This window comes from Capricornis sumatraensis, chromosome 22 (genome assembly GCF_032405125.1).
Source record: "Capricornis sumatraensis isolate serow.1 chromosome 22, serow.2, whole genome shotgun sequence".
Lineage (NCBI taxonomy): Eukaryota > Metazoa > Chordata > Mammalia > Artiodactyla > Bovidae > Capricornis > Capricornis sumatraensis.
In genome coordinates, this window is record NC_091090.1 from 24,167,366 (window position 1) to 24,180,662 (window position 13,297).

Below are 13,297 nucleotides of genomic sequence, written 5' to 3' on the forward strand. Positions count from 1 at the left end.
GCCTACATCCAATGTCCTGACAACATCTATTACTGACAAGGATGCAGAGAAATTGCAGTGATAATACACTGCTGATGTGAATGGTACAGCTGCTTTGGAAAACAGTTTGTAAGTTTCCTATAAAATTACATGTACACTTACTATACACCTCAGGAATCCCACTTGTAGGTATTCAACCAATAAAAATGAAGATATCACTCCAAAACTTACAAGCAGACTTTTAATAGCTTTAATCAGCATTAAAAACTAGAACCATGGGACTTCCCTGCCTGTCCAGCAGTGAAGACTCTGTGTTTCCAATGAAGGAGATGTGGGTTTGATCTCTGATCCAGACGCTAAGATCCCACATGCTGCAAGACAAGGTCAAAAAGTTTAAAAAAAAAACCTTGGGTGTACCTGTGGTTGATTCTTGTTGATGTATGTGAAGCAATTATCCTTCAATTAAAAAAAAAAAAGTGTGATGCTGAAGCTCCAGTACTTTGGCCACCTCATGCGAAGAGTTGATTCATTGGAAAAGACTCTGATGCTGGGAGGGATTGGGGGCAGGAAGAAAAGGGGACAACAGAGGATGAGATGGCTGGGTGGCATCACTGACTTGATGGACGTGAGTCTGAGTGAACTCCAGGAGTCGGTGATGGACAGGGAGGCCTGGCGTGCTGCGATTCATGGGGTCATAAAGAGTCAGACACGACTGAGTGACTGAACTGACTGACTGAAGTGGGGGGAAAAGGAAAAATAAAGGTTGGAAACAACCCAAATATCCCTCAACAACGCATAGATATGCAAATTCTGGTATGTCCATAAATGGAAGATTATTCACCAATAAGAAGGAATGAAGTATTGATACATGCAACAACCTGGAGGAATCCCCAAAGCATTCTGTTAAATGAAAGAAGTCAGATACAAATGCCTATTTATTCTATGTTCCATTTATATGACATTCTAGAAAAGGCAAAGTGATAGGGACGGAAACCAGGTTGCTGGCTTCCAGGGGCCAGGAGTGAAGGGGTTGGGGGTATTGGCTACAAAGATGCACAGGGGAACTTTCTGATGTAAGGGACTTTTGATTGTGATGGTGGTTGCCTGACCAAATTTGTCAAAATCCAGAGAACTATACACCTGAAAACACACATTGAATTTTATCGTATGTAAATTATACCTCAAAAACAACTGCAATAAAAAATAAGCCCTGGGTTGTGCTTTTCCCCACAAACAGTCATGAATTAAGCCTAATGAAGTCTGACTTTTAGTGGCCACATTTCTGTGGGTAGCCATGAGTCAATCAATCAGCTCAGTGTGCAGCATATAAGAACTTGAACTTGCAAGTCTGGGGACTCCTTGGGGCCCCCTGCTTTGCTGGTTCTCATGTTCTTTCACCTGATGAAGCAAAGTCTGGAAACTATACAGCAAAGTTAACCATAAACTATTATTTTCTAGGGTGGAACTTAATGTCACTTGCTGAATAATAAAATCAGTTTAGAATGTGTCTAATGCAGACAGGAGGGGGAGTTGTCTTTTGATATCTGGTTTGAGGTCTATTTTGAAAGAAGAAGTTCTCAGAAGTCAAATAGAAAATTGCACCCATATTTGTGGTGTTTGGGGTGAAAACCTTTAGTCAAAACCATAGTCTCAGTTCTTCATGGAGAATATATCATTTAGAAGCCTTTAAGTACTACTTAGTTTAAGTTCATTATTTCTTTTGAAATGTATTGGCTTACCATGGGTATTGTAATTTTGCAAATTTATTCCAAGTCTAGGAGGATCTAAACCTACTGTCCTATTCTCATACCAAAAAGACATATTATCTATTCTAGGTACTTATATTCATTTGTCTAATTTTCTTTTTTTGGCCTCACTGCACAGCACGTGGGATCTTAATTTCCTGACCAGGGGTTGAACCCAAATCCCCTGCATTGGAAGCTCGACTCTTAACCACTGGACCATCAGGGAAATCCTAGGTATTTACATTTAAAATGTACATTTAATCATCTTTTAGGTCTTTCCACATAGCTCACTGGTAAAGAATCCACCTGCTGAGTAGGAAACATGGGTTCGATCCCTGGGTTGGAAAGATCCCTTGAAGAAGGAAATGACAATTCATTCCAGTATTCATGCCTGGAAAATGCTATGGAAAGAGGAGCCTGCCAGGCTATAGTCCATGGGATCTGCAAAGAGTCAGACACAACTTAGCAACTAAACAGAACTACAAACATCTTTTGCACTATTATGTATTATAGTTTGAGTGGACACTGGTTTGTTTTTTTGTTTGGTTGGGTTTTTTTTTGTAAATATCACAATTTTTGAATAGACAAAGCAGGTAGCAACTACTTTTATGGCTTTATGTTTTCTTGATGTGGAAAAATGGGAAAAACCATGGGAGAGTTCTCCCTGCCCCATTTCTCAATGGCTACAATTTCCTAACTGGAAATTCATCTCTTTGCATTAAAACTTTTCTCCCAGGATTGACGCTAGACCTACCTCTGTTGGCCATTGGTTTACCTGTATGTGTGACTAAGTCTGTCTGACTCACTCAGAGTAGTATTGCTTATTGGGGAGAAAGGCCCTTAGAGGAATGGGTCAGTGGTGGATGCGTATTTTTTTTTGAAAGGTGATTGGCCATCCTTGTGTGCATGAATTAAAATTACTAGCTTTTTCTCCTGCAATTTGTCTTGTGTACAAATTTTATTATTAGTCCAACTGCAGAACTCCAGAGGCATCGAGGGGGAGGTCTCCCCTCCCCAACAGGATCATGCCTTTTTGTGTTCCCTTCTCTCTCTCACGTGGCTCTCCTGTGATGCTCTTTATGCTGCCCTGTACTCTGTGAAGAACACTTTTACCAACTCTCACAATTAAGAGCAGTCATCTCTGTAGCTATACAGGAAGAGCATAGACACCCTGCAAGAGGAGGGAGAAGACAGGATCAGTATAATGGGTGAAGAGCAGAGCTGATGAATTCTTTTTAGAACACTTAACTCTATGAGTTCTGTGTAATCAAAAATGAGATAGAAGGCCAGTCACTAAAAACATTTCAGTGGATGAAAACATGAACAACTGGCATTCTGGCAAGGGGACATAAAACATAGGAGTTACCTGGGTGATTAAAATGATAACTGGGATAGCTGCTAAAAAAAAAAAAAAGAAAAGAAAAAAAGAGCATCTCATGACATTTAATTTCCTCTGTGGGATCTCAGCATTATCAAGTAGAATAGCCACTGATGCATTTTGCTTTCCAAAACTGGCCAAAGAAATTCTCATTTTTAAAATAAATGAGTGAAGCCTCTGGCTTTCTAAATCATGGCTACATGGCTATATTGGGAGAGCTGTTTATGCTCTGATCATGAATTACCTTGATATAAAAATGAGCAGAAAAAAATAGGCAGGACCCACTTTATCTCAGGAGTTTCACATCTTCTATTCATTTGTTCATGATTTAGCTGAGGAATTTGAGGGGGCTGTAAGTTAGACTCAAGATCTGATGTAAGTAGCATCAAGAGTTAGGACGGGAAGGGAATCTGCCCCATGAGGAAGATGGGGGTGAGGTCAGGAGGTAAGTGATACTCACACATAAGAAGGGTGGGGTGATGCATTTAGAAACCTCATAGTCCCACTGGTAAGAATTCATCTTGGACTTATCACTTACGGCAAAAGATTAAATATACCACAGAGCATTTTCTGTTGTTAAGCCATGCAATCTAGTAAAAGGTAAACCAAGGGGAAAAATAACCCCAACCCCTTCAATAACATTTTCCCCCATTCTTGGGCAAGGATGGTGCTTCCAAAAAGTAGTAATATTCACAGCTATAGATGACATAGCTGAGGTGAGAAATCTTATTGGAACACTTCTCTGCCTACTCTTTGCCCAACTACTTCCTCCAAATTTTTAAAGACCAAACTCATGAGTACCTTCCGCTAGGACATGCCGCCTTCCCCAGCCCTCCCTGGTTATATGCCTCCACACTCCCAGAGGATCCTGCATTCCAGTCATTGGACTTGTAGTTGTTGGTTAATGTGCCAGGTGGCTGAGATGGGCCTGATGACTCACGTGTGCTTGATTATTGCTCCATAAAATTTCACTGAATGAATGGATGAGTGAATGAGTGAATGAGGAGGGGAGGAGGCCAAGAGATACAGAGGTAAGTTTGAGTTCTAGACTTTCATGCCTTTTGAGAACAAGGACTATGCTTCATGTATAGTACCAGGCCTGACAAATTAGTCTTGTTCAGTGTTCTAAATTCACTGTCCTTTAATATTTGAGGATGAAGCTGTTCAGCAGATTAAATAGGACTTGTATAAGAATGGTTTACCACTTTGAACCACCATGCCTTCATAACAATTTTTCTATCAGCTAATTTGATTTTTGGTGGAAATAGAGTATTTTTCTAAGATGTGAGATTGGCATGTTTAATAAAATGGATAGAGCAAAGAAAGCTTATGTGTGGGTGATAATGAATAGCCCAGCTGATCCTGTGCAGGGTCCACGTGAGAAGGGAGATTGGAAAGACAATGGTGGGGACTTCCCTGGTGGTCCAGTGGTAAGACTTCAATCTTCCAATGCCGGAGATTTGGGTTCGACCCCTGGTTAGGGAGCTAAGATTCTACATGTCTCACGGTCAAAAAACAAAAACATAAAAGCAATATTGGAACAAATTCAGTAAAGACTTTAAAATCTGGCCCACATTAAAAAAAAAAAAATATATATATATAAAAGAAAAAGAAAACCTTAAAAAATAAATAAATAAAATGGCAATTGTGGACATCCCAAATAGCCCGTCAAGGCTAAGTAGTCTGCACTCTGACCTGTAGGCAAAGAGAAACCATAGAAGACTCTTAAGTTATGAAAGAACAAGAATGCATGTATACAGTAAAAGCAAGTTCTTAAAGGAAGCTTTGAGTCTATTATTTGTTTGAAATATATCTTTAAATCACTGGACTTTAGGCTTTATTGGTAATCACAGTTTATTTTATCCCAAGTAGTAGCTCAGTGCCTGGAATGTTGAAGAAATTCAGTCGATGTGAATGCATGAATAACATCCAAAAATTAGTCGCCACAAAAAAATAAATCCAAGGAATAATGTTTTAAGTGTTTTTAGACCAAAAAAAAATAGACCAGGTAGAAAACACCAGCTCAGCTGGGCAATGTGAAGATAACTAGATCAGTGATCTATCAAGCCGGAAGAGAAAGGGATAGGAAAGGAGTTAGCGAGTGTTTTCTGTAAAAAGTCAAAGAGCAAATAGCAAATCTTTGCAAGCCACATACAATGTCTGTTGCATTTGCTCTCTGTTTGGATTTTGTTTTTTTTTTTTTTGCAATCATTTCAAAATGTAAAAATATTTTTAGCTCAATGACTGTATTAAAAACAGGCTATATGCTGGATTTGGTCATAACCTCTGTTCTCAAGATTTCAGCTACTAATAAAATTATCCCTTTAAAAAAACATAATTATCAGTTTTAAAATGGGTCACAGTAAATTCAAATTTTGATAGTAACCATTTTACTGAAATCCACACTAGTAACCTTATGAAAGCCCAATAACTTCAGGGATAGAACCTCAAGGAGGAAACAAGGAAGCAAGAGAAATGTCAGTCTTTTTAAGGTCTTTGTGGAGGAGAAGCAGACAGAGATGGAAGGAAAAAGAAAAAGCAGCAGCAGAAACAAAAACAAATGAACCCAGGACTACTTACTAAGAATTCTTGAGTGTTTATTTACAAAAGAAAACAAGGAATTATTCTCTCAGGGTGCATTTTGACCTGGAAAAATAGATATCCTTATTCTTCTGACACTGTCAGTGCACTCCCATTTTTAGAATCATGGAACATATTTGTACAAGAAGCTGTTTTATGATGAGGTATTTTTAGCTCTATTTTGTCAAATCTGATGGAAGGTGAATCACCAAAGTATATAAATCTGCCCCAATAACCAATTCCAACTCCCTAACTTATTTTGTAAGAATAGTAGATGGAACAAGCAGCCTAATCTCTGTCAGAGTCTTTTTAAAAGAAGTGGGTTCATTGATGTCAGTGTTTTGGAAGATGCTATAAGCAAGAGAGGGAGTATTTTTGCTAATGACCTTCATGACCCTTCTTGGACTAGCTGTTTAAGGAAAATAAACCAGCATTGTGTCTCAAATGTATTGTGCATCTGGTTTCTTCCTCTCATCTTATTTTGAATATCCTAAATACAATTCTGGATTCAGTTGACACTTCAGGTAGCACTGATGCTTTGAAAAATGTTTCTCTGGTCCAAGGACTGACACAAGGAACAATACAGTGAAATGATCCAAAAGGAGGCTGAAAATTGTCGTTGATAAAGAAGGTGACAGTGGTCTTGAGTGATTCAAGTCTCACAGACTCTTCTGGATTCTTTCCTAAGCTCATAAAGTTTTGAATGGAGTCAGGTGATGAAATTTCAGAATGCATTCAGCCCAAAGAACAGATTTTGATAATCACAAGGAACATGAGAGAAAAAAGTGAAGGAGAAATAGTCAGAGGAAAAAACAAAACAAAAACGAAAAACAACACCCTGTTTTGGATATGCCCCATCCTGGACTTATGTGCCATAGATACTGGTGATTCTAATCCTTTTCTGAGTGGCTCACGTGCAGGTGTTTGTGTAAGTACACCATGGGTCCACCTGGCCTTTTGCTCTGTTAAGAGAGAAATCATAAAAAAAATATCCAAGAATCTGAGTGCTCATTTATCCTTCAAGTATCCAACCAAAGGCTATTATTCTAAAATGCCTTAAAACAGTAAGAATCAAGAAAGCTTTACCATGATATTTCTTAAGAAAAATAGCAGAGGATTGTTACGGGTAGCGGGGATGTGGGCAATAGTTTTGAACAGAAGGGAAAATGAGGGGAAAAAGCAAAATAAAAGCAGAAGTTTCAGAAGAGATGCTAGTAATGGTTCTCCCTAGCTCTGCTTCTTGCTTGCCCCACATCTGCCCTTTCTCCAGCTGTATCCCAGGATGCGTCACGTTTTTTTTCATTGTACATCTTATATATGAATTTTAAATCATGCTGGATTAAAGGAGCCAAGTAAACCAGGCTGCATCTATGCATGATCAGTCATGTCTGACTCTTTGTGACCCCACGAACTGTAGCCTGCCAGGCTCCTCAGTCCATGGGATTCTCCAGGCGAGAATACTGGAGTGGGTTGCCATTTCCTCCTCCAGAGGATCTTCCCTACCCAGGAATCGAACCCGGGTCTCCTGCACTGGCAGGCAGATTCTTTACCACTGAGCCACCTGGGAATTCAAACCTGGCTCAAATGTGGCTAAAGATATGGAGACCAAAGGAAAGAATCATTAGAACTCCATGAAACTGAGGGTGATCTTCCTAGAAGCTGTGAAAGACACAGAAAGGGGTCGTTACTCCTCATTTGGGGGAAGATATCCCTTAGGATTTGGACACTGGAATTTATGTAAGTATAAATGTACTACTTAGTACATTCCAGATACCGATCAATAACTCAGTTAAGTTTTCTCAATTTACCGGTTTACAAATGAGGTGAGTAAGGTACAGAAAGGTTCAGTAACTTGCCCAGAGTCACACAGCCAGTAACTGATTGAGCCAGAATTTACACATCTGGGTCCCCCTGGGAACCTCGGAGTTCATTCCAAGGTTCGTTTAAGCTGAAGACATTTGAAATTCAACAGATGCAGAAAGAAGTCTTCTTGGAGAGTCCCTTATCTGACCCAAAGCAGAGACTTCTGAGAAATGAAGACGGTCATAAACCCTCCCTAAGGGGTAATTTTTACTCTCCAAAGTAAACTTAAACCAGATCCCTCTTTGGGGGAGATTTGTCATCCTGAAGAAGATGGAAAGCACTACTCATACCTGTGTAGACAAACGTTATCGTAAACTTTATCTCCTGTTTTTCTAAAAATCCATTTGTCTTCCTAAAGATGCCTATGTGTTGTGTTCTTCCCCTAGAATCATCTCTCCCCTTCCCTTTCTTGTGCTAAATTAGGTGTACACAAAGCCTTGAATTGTAACCATTTAACACACCAGCTACTTCTTTTCTAGCCTCCTGTGTGCAAAATGAATTCCCCTTTCCTCCTGCCAATCTCGTTTGCCACTTTCATTGGCAGCCTCCTGTTATGAAACCTAAGAGGGAAGAGAAACAAGATTTCCATTCTCTACAAAACCCAGGCATTTGGGGCTACAGAATCCATGCTCTAAACGAGGGTTTCTCAACCTCAGCGCATCTGACATTTGGTTCTTTGCTGAAGACTGTCCTCTCCTGGGGGCCATCCTGTGCACTGTAGGATTTTGGCAGCATCCTTGGCTTCTACCCATTAGAGGCCAGTAGTATTCACACACATCCCCCACTCACCCACCCCACTGTGACAACCAAAGTCATCTCCAGGCATTGCTAAATGTCACCCTGGTAAAAAGCTCTGCTCATTATGCTGCCGCTCCTTGCTGTGGGGCCCCATTTTCTGGGAAGTCATTCCTTTGGTTTTTTTTGTTTTTTGCTATGCTGTGTGGCTTGCAGGATCTTAATTCCCTGATAACTCCACCAGGGATTGAACCCAGGTCCCAACAGTGAAAGCCCGGAATCCTAACCACTAGACCATCAGGGAACCGGGAAGCCTTTCCTGATTCTCCTCTGTCAAGGCTGATATTTATTGAGATATTACTACATGCTTGTAGGTCAAGTCAGTAAAGAATCTGCCTGCAATCCAGGAGACCCGGGTTCAATTCTTGGGTCAGGAAGATCCCCTGGAGAAGGAAATGGCAACCCACTCCAGGATTCTTGCCTGGAGAATCCCAAGAACAGAGGAGCCTGGCAGGCTATAGTCCATGGGGTCACAAAAGTCAGACACGACTTAGTGACTAAACCGCCACCACCACGTGCTAGGTGATGCCTAGCTTTTTACAGGTACTTGCTTGTTTCACCCTCACGAGGAAGCTGTGTGGCAGATCTTATTGTTACTTACTTCTGTAAAAGAGAAAATGAACTCAACCCAGGAAACATCGTGCCCAAAGTCACAGGAGCCCTGCAGCTGGGATCCACCCAAGGGTCTGTCCAGCCTGTGTGCTCTGAACCACCCACTGTCTTATATCATCAGACCCTGTTTATAGCTTGACCTCCTCCACTCGTCTGAGTCTCTGAGAGTAGGGACCAGCGTGTCCCCAACACCCACCCACCACACAGCACTCAGTTCAGTGTTTCTTAAGTGAGTAAACAAGAAACAGTTAGATGAAGAGCTTCCCGGCTCCAAAGAGGGACATTGTATAAACCACACACAAGTTTCCCACACAGGAGAGGTTGCCATGCCAGTTGCAAGAATGTCCAGGACCTCACTGGACTCAGAAGTCAGAACAGTTTGTTAGAAAAACTTCAGAAATAATCCTGAATGTGTGTCTGCATGTTTCCCTGTTTTAAGGAATCTCTTTAAAATTAATTCAAAGGATCCAAGAGAGAGGACTCAAACAGATGGCACATTCTTTCTCAAAAGAAATAACATGACAGGCCTTCAGGATTAAATCACTTCACCTCCTAATGGTCACATACATGTGTGTGTGCGCTCAGTCGTGTCTGACTCTGCAAACCCACGGACTGCAGCCCACCAGGCTCCTCTGCGCATACTATTTTCCAGGCAAGAATACTGGAATGGGTTGCCATTTCTCTCTCCAGGGGATCTTCCCAACCAGGGATCTAACTGGTGTCTTCCGCATTGTTAGGCGGATTCTTGACCACTGAGCCACCAGGGAAGCCTGGAAGTTTTACAGGTGAATGTTGTTTAATAAAAAGCAACAGGGAGTTGTAATTTCTTCCCTCCCAGAAGTGAAATGTGTTCTCACACATCAGCACCGCAGCCCGTTACGGGATGCTGAGACGAAAACTAGCACTTGAAGCCAGGCCTGTCACCCAGTGCTTTGTCACAAGCGTGGTCTCCTCACTCTTCTCCAAGCCTCTACCTGCTGCCTTCTGCCCTTGACAAGCCCAAGGAAAGAATATTAGCCTTGGCATTACAATTGACTCGAGTCTTGGTTCTGACACTTCCTAGACAGGGAACGTTAAGTTAATCTCTATTGCTCTGGTTGGTGTCTTTATCTGTACAGTGGGTAAGGTTCCATGATCTTTTTCTCAGAGTGCTGTTGTAGAGTTACATAATAAAGGAATCTATTATATTTTGAAGAATGATTGTCCTGTTTCCCTCCGTTGGGGTTTTTGAAAGTAGCTGCTGGACAGTGTTTTCCAGGCAGCTATCTGAGGGCCTTTGGGAGATTCTGTGTTTCTTTCTGGGCTGTTCTATTTTGGGGGTCACTCCCCCTCCCAGCCGCTATCGGCACCGCTGGGGGAGGCACAGAACCACTCGTGGGGGCGTTAATCCAGGGAAGGTCACACTGGGTTCCCTCCCGTCCCCAGCACTCGGCAGTCCCCAAACTAAGGGAAATGTGGTTGGTGACCTTGAGGGATGAAAGGAAACAACCCCGGAGTGTGTGCGGAAGGGTCAGTGGAGAAGCAGGGAGGCGCGGTCCAGTAGCGTTTGCCGGGAAGATTTTGACCGCGTGGTGGTGTCTGAACCATAGCGGTGCATGCGCATTCGGGGTTTGTTTTGTTTTAAGCCCATGATCTCTGGGTAAATTCTCCATCATTAACTTGATTCTGGAGCTAAATGCTCTTGCTTGGGCAAAGTTGATTTTGCTGTAGGTAGGAACTTTTCTCTAACCCTGTCCCTACTTTGTGACCTATGTCATTCAGCATGGGCTAAGGCTCTATTCGATTTTTGTGTTTTTTTTTTTTAAATAATTTTTTCTTGGAGTATAAAACAAGAAAAAAAAAGCATGCTTAGTCATGTCTAACTCTTTGCGACCCCATGGACTGTGGCCCACCATGCTCCTTTGCCCATGGAATTTTTCAAGCAAGAAAAATGGAGTGGGATGCCATTCCCTCTTCCAGGGAATCTTCTCAATCCAGGGATCAAACCCACATTTCTTGTGTCTCCTGCATTGGCAGATGGGTTCTTTACCACTAGGACCACCTGGAAAGCCCTCTTGGAGTATAGTTGATTTATACTATTTTAGTTTCAGGTGTATTGAACATGAATCTGTTACACACACACACACATCTATATCCACTCCTTTTTGGATTCTTTTTCATATAGGCCATTAGGGAGTGTTGAGTAGAGTTCCCTGTGCTATACAGTAGGTTCTTATTAGTTACTCATTTTTTATACAGTAGTGTGTATATGTGGATCCCAATCTTCCAATTTATCCCTCCTCCCCCTTAGTTCCTGGTCACCATAAGTTTATTTTCTACATCTGTAACTCCATTACTGTTTTGTAGATAAGTGCATTATTCAGTATGACAACCTTAGTTTAATTTATTAAAAATGAGATTCTACAACCTCTGTGAGTGTCTGACTCTAAACGTGACATTCTGTTTGAATGTGAGATGTTAGAGCAGGAGGAAATGGGCCAGTGGGCTCTTTGTTTCTGAAGAGATGGGCAAAGAGCTCTGAGGACAGCTGGAATTATGAAAATGATTTTCCTGATTTTACATGATTTCCTGATTTTCCTGTTTTTCTCAACAGAAGTTAAAGAACTTATTTACATTATCACTCTTTTCTCATGGTTAAGACTTAGAATCTTGACAAAGCTTTCTACATTGTGGTTTCTCAGGAAATATGGAGAAAATTGTTTCTTCTGTGGAAGATAATGATAAAAGGTGTTTGCAGTCATATACAGGCATTTCCCAAAGTCACACAGTATCTAACCAGGACTTGGGAAGGAGTCATTTCTCCTCAAGCAAAGACTCTTTCAATGAATAAAGAAGATGTATATATCTACAATGGACTATTTGGTTGTTGCTGTTTTTCAGACACTAAGTCATGCCTGACTCCTTTGTAACCCCACGGACTGTAACATTCCAGGCTCCTGTATCCATGGGATTTCCCAGGCAAGAATACTGGAGTGGGTTGCCCTTTCCTTCTCCAGGGGATCTTCCTGACCCAGGGATCAAACTTGCATCTCCTGCATTGGCAGGGAGACTCTTTACCACTGGGCCACCTGGGAAGCCCACAATGGACTATTCAGTTCAGTTCAGTTCAGTCGCTCAGTCGTGTCCGACTCTACAACCCCATGAACCGCAGCACACCAGGCCTCCCCATCCATCACCAACTCCCAGAGTTCACTCAAACTCATGTCCATCGAGTCGGTGATGCCATCCAGCCACCTCATCCTCTGTCCTCTCCTTTTCCTCCTGCTCCTTATCCCTCCCAGCATCAGAGTCTTTTCCAATGAGTCAGCTCTTCACATGAAGTGGCCAAAGTACTGGAGTTTCAGCTTTAGCATCATTCCTTCCAAAGAACACCCAGGGATGATCTCCTTCAGAATGGACTGGTTGGATCTCCTTGCAGTCCAAGGGACTCTCAGGAGTCTTCTCCAACACCACAGTTCAAAAGCTTCAATTCTTCAGCACTCAGCTTTCTTCACAGTCCAACTCTCACATCCATATATGACCACTGGAAAGACCATAGCCTTGACTAAATGGACCTTTATTGGCAAAGTAATGTCTCTGCTTTTCAATATGCTATCTAGGTTGGTCATAACTTTTCTTCCAAGGAGTAAGCGTCTTTTAGTTTCATGGCTGCCATCGCCATCTGCAGTGATTTTGGAGCCCAAAAAATAAAGTCTGACACTGTTTCCACTGTTTCCCCATCTATTTGCCATGAAGTGATGGGACCAGATGCTATGATCTTCGTTTTCTGAATGTTAAGCTTTAAGTGAACTTTTTCACTCTCTTCTTTCACTTTCATCAAGAGGCTTTTTAGTTCCTCTTCACTTTCTGCCATAAGGGTGGTGTCATCTGCATATCTGAGGTTATTGATATTTCTCCCGGCAATCTTGATTCCAGCTTGTGTTTCTTCCAGTCCAGCGTTTCTCATGATGTACTCTGCATAGAAGTTCAATAAGCAGGGTGACAATATACAGCCTTGACATACTCCTTTTCCTATTTGGAACCATAAAAAGAAATTAAATAATGCCTTTTGTAGTGACATGGTTGAAACTAGAGATGACCATACTAAGTGAAATGTCAGTCAGAGAAAGACAAATATGATATCATTTATATGATAAATCTCTAAAAATTCTACAAATGAACTTACTTGCAAAGCAGAAATAGACCCACAGACATCAAAAACAAATTTATGGTTACAAAGAGGAAATGAGGTGGAGGGATAAATTAGGAGTTTGGGATTAACAGACATATACTACTATATACAAAATAGAGAGACAACAAGAACCTCCTATATAGCACAGGGAACTATATTCAATATCTTGTAATA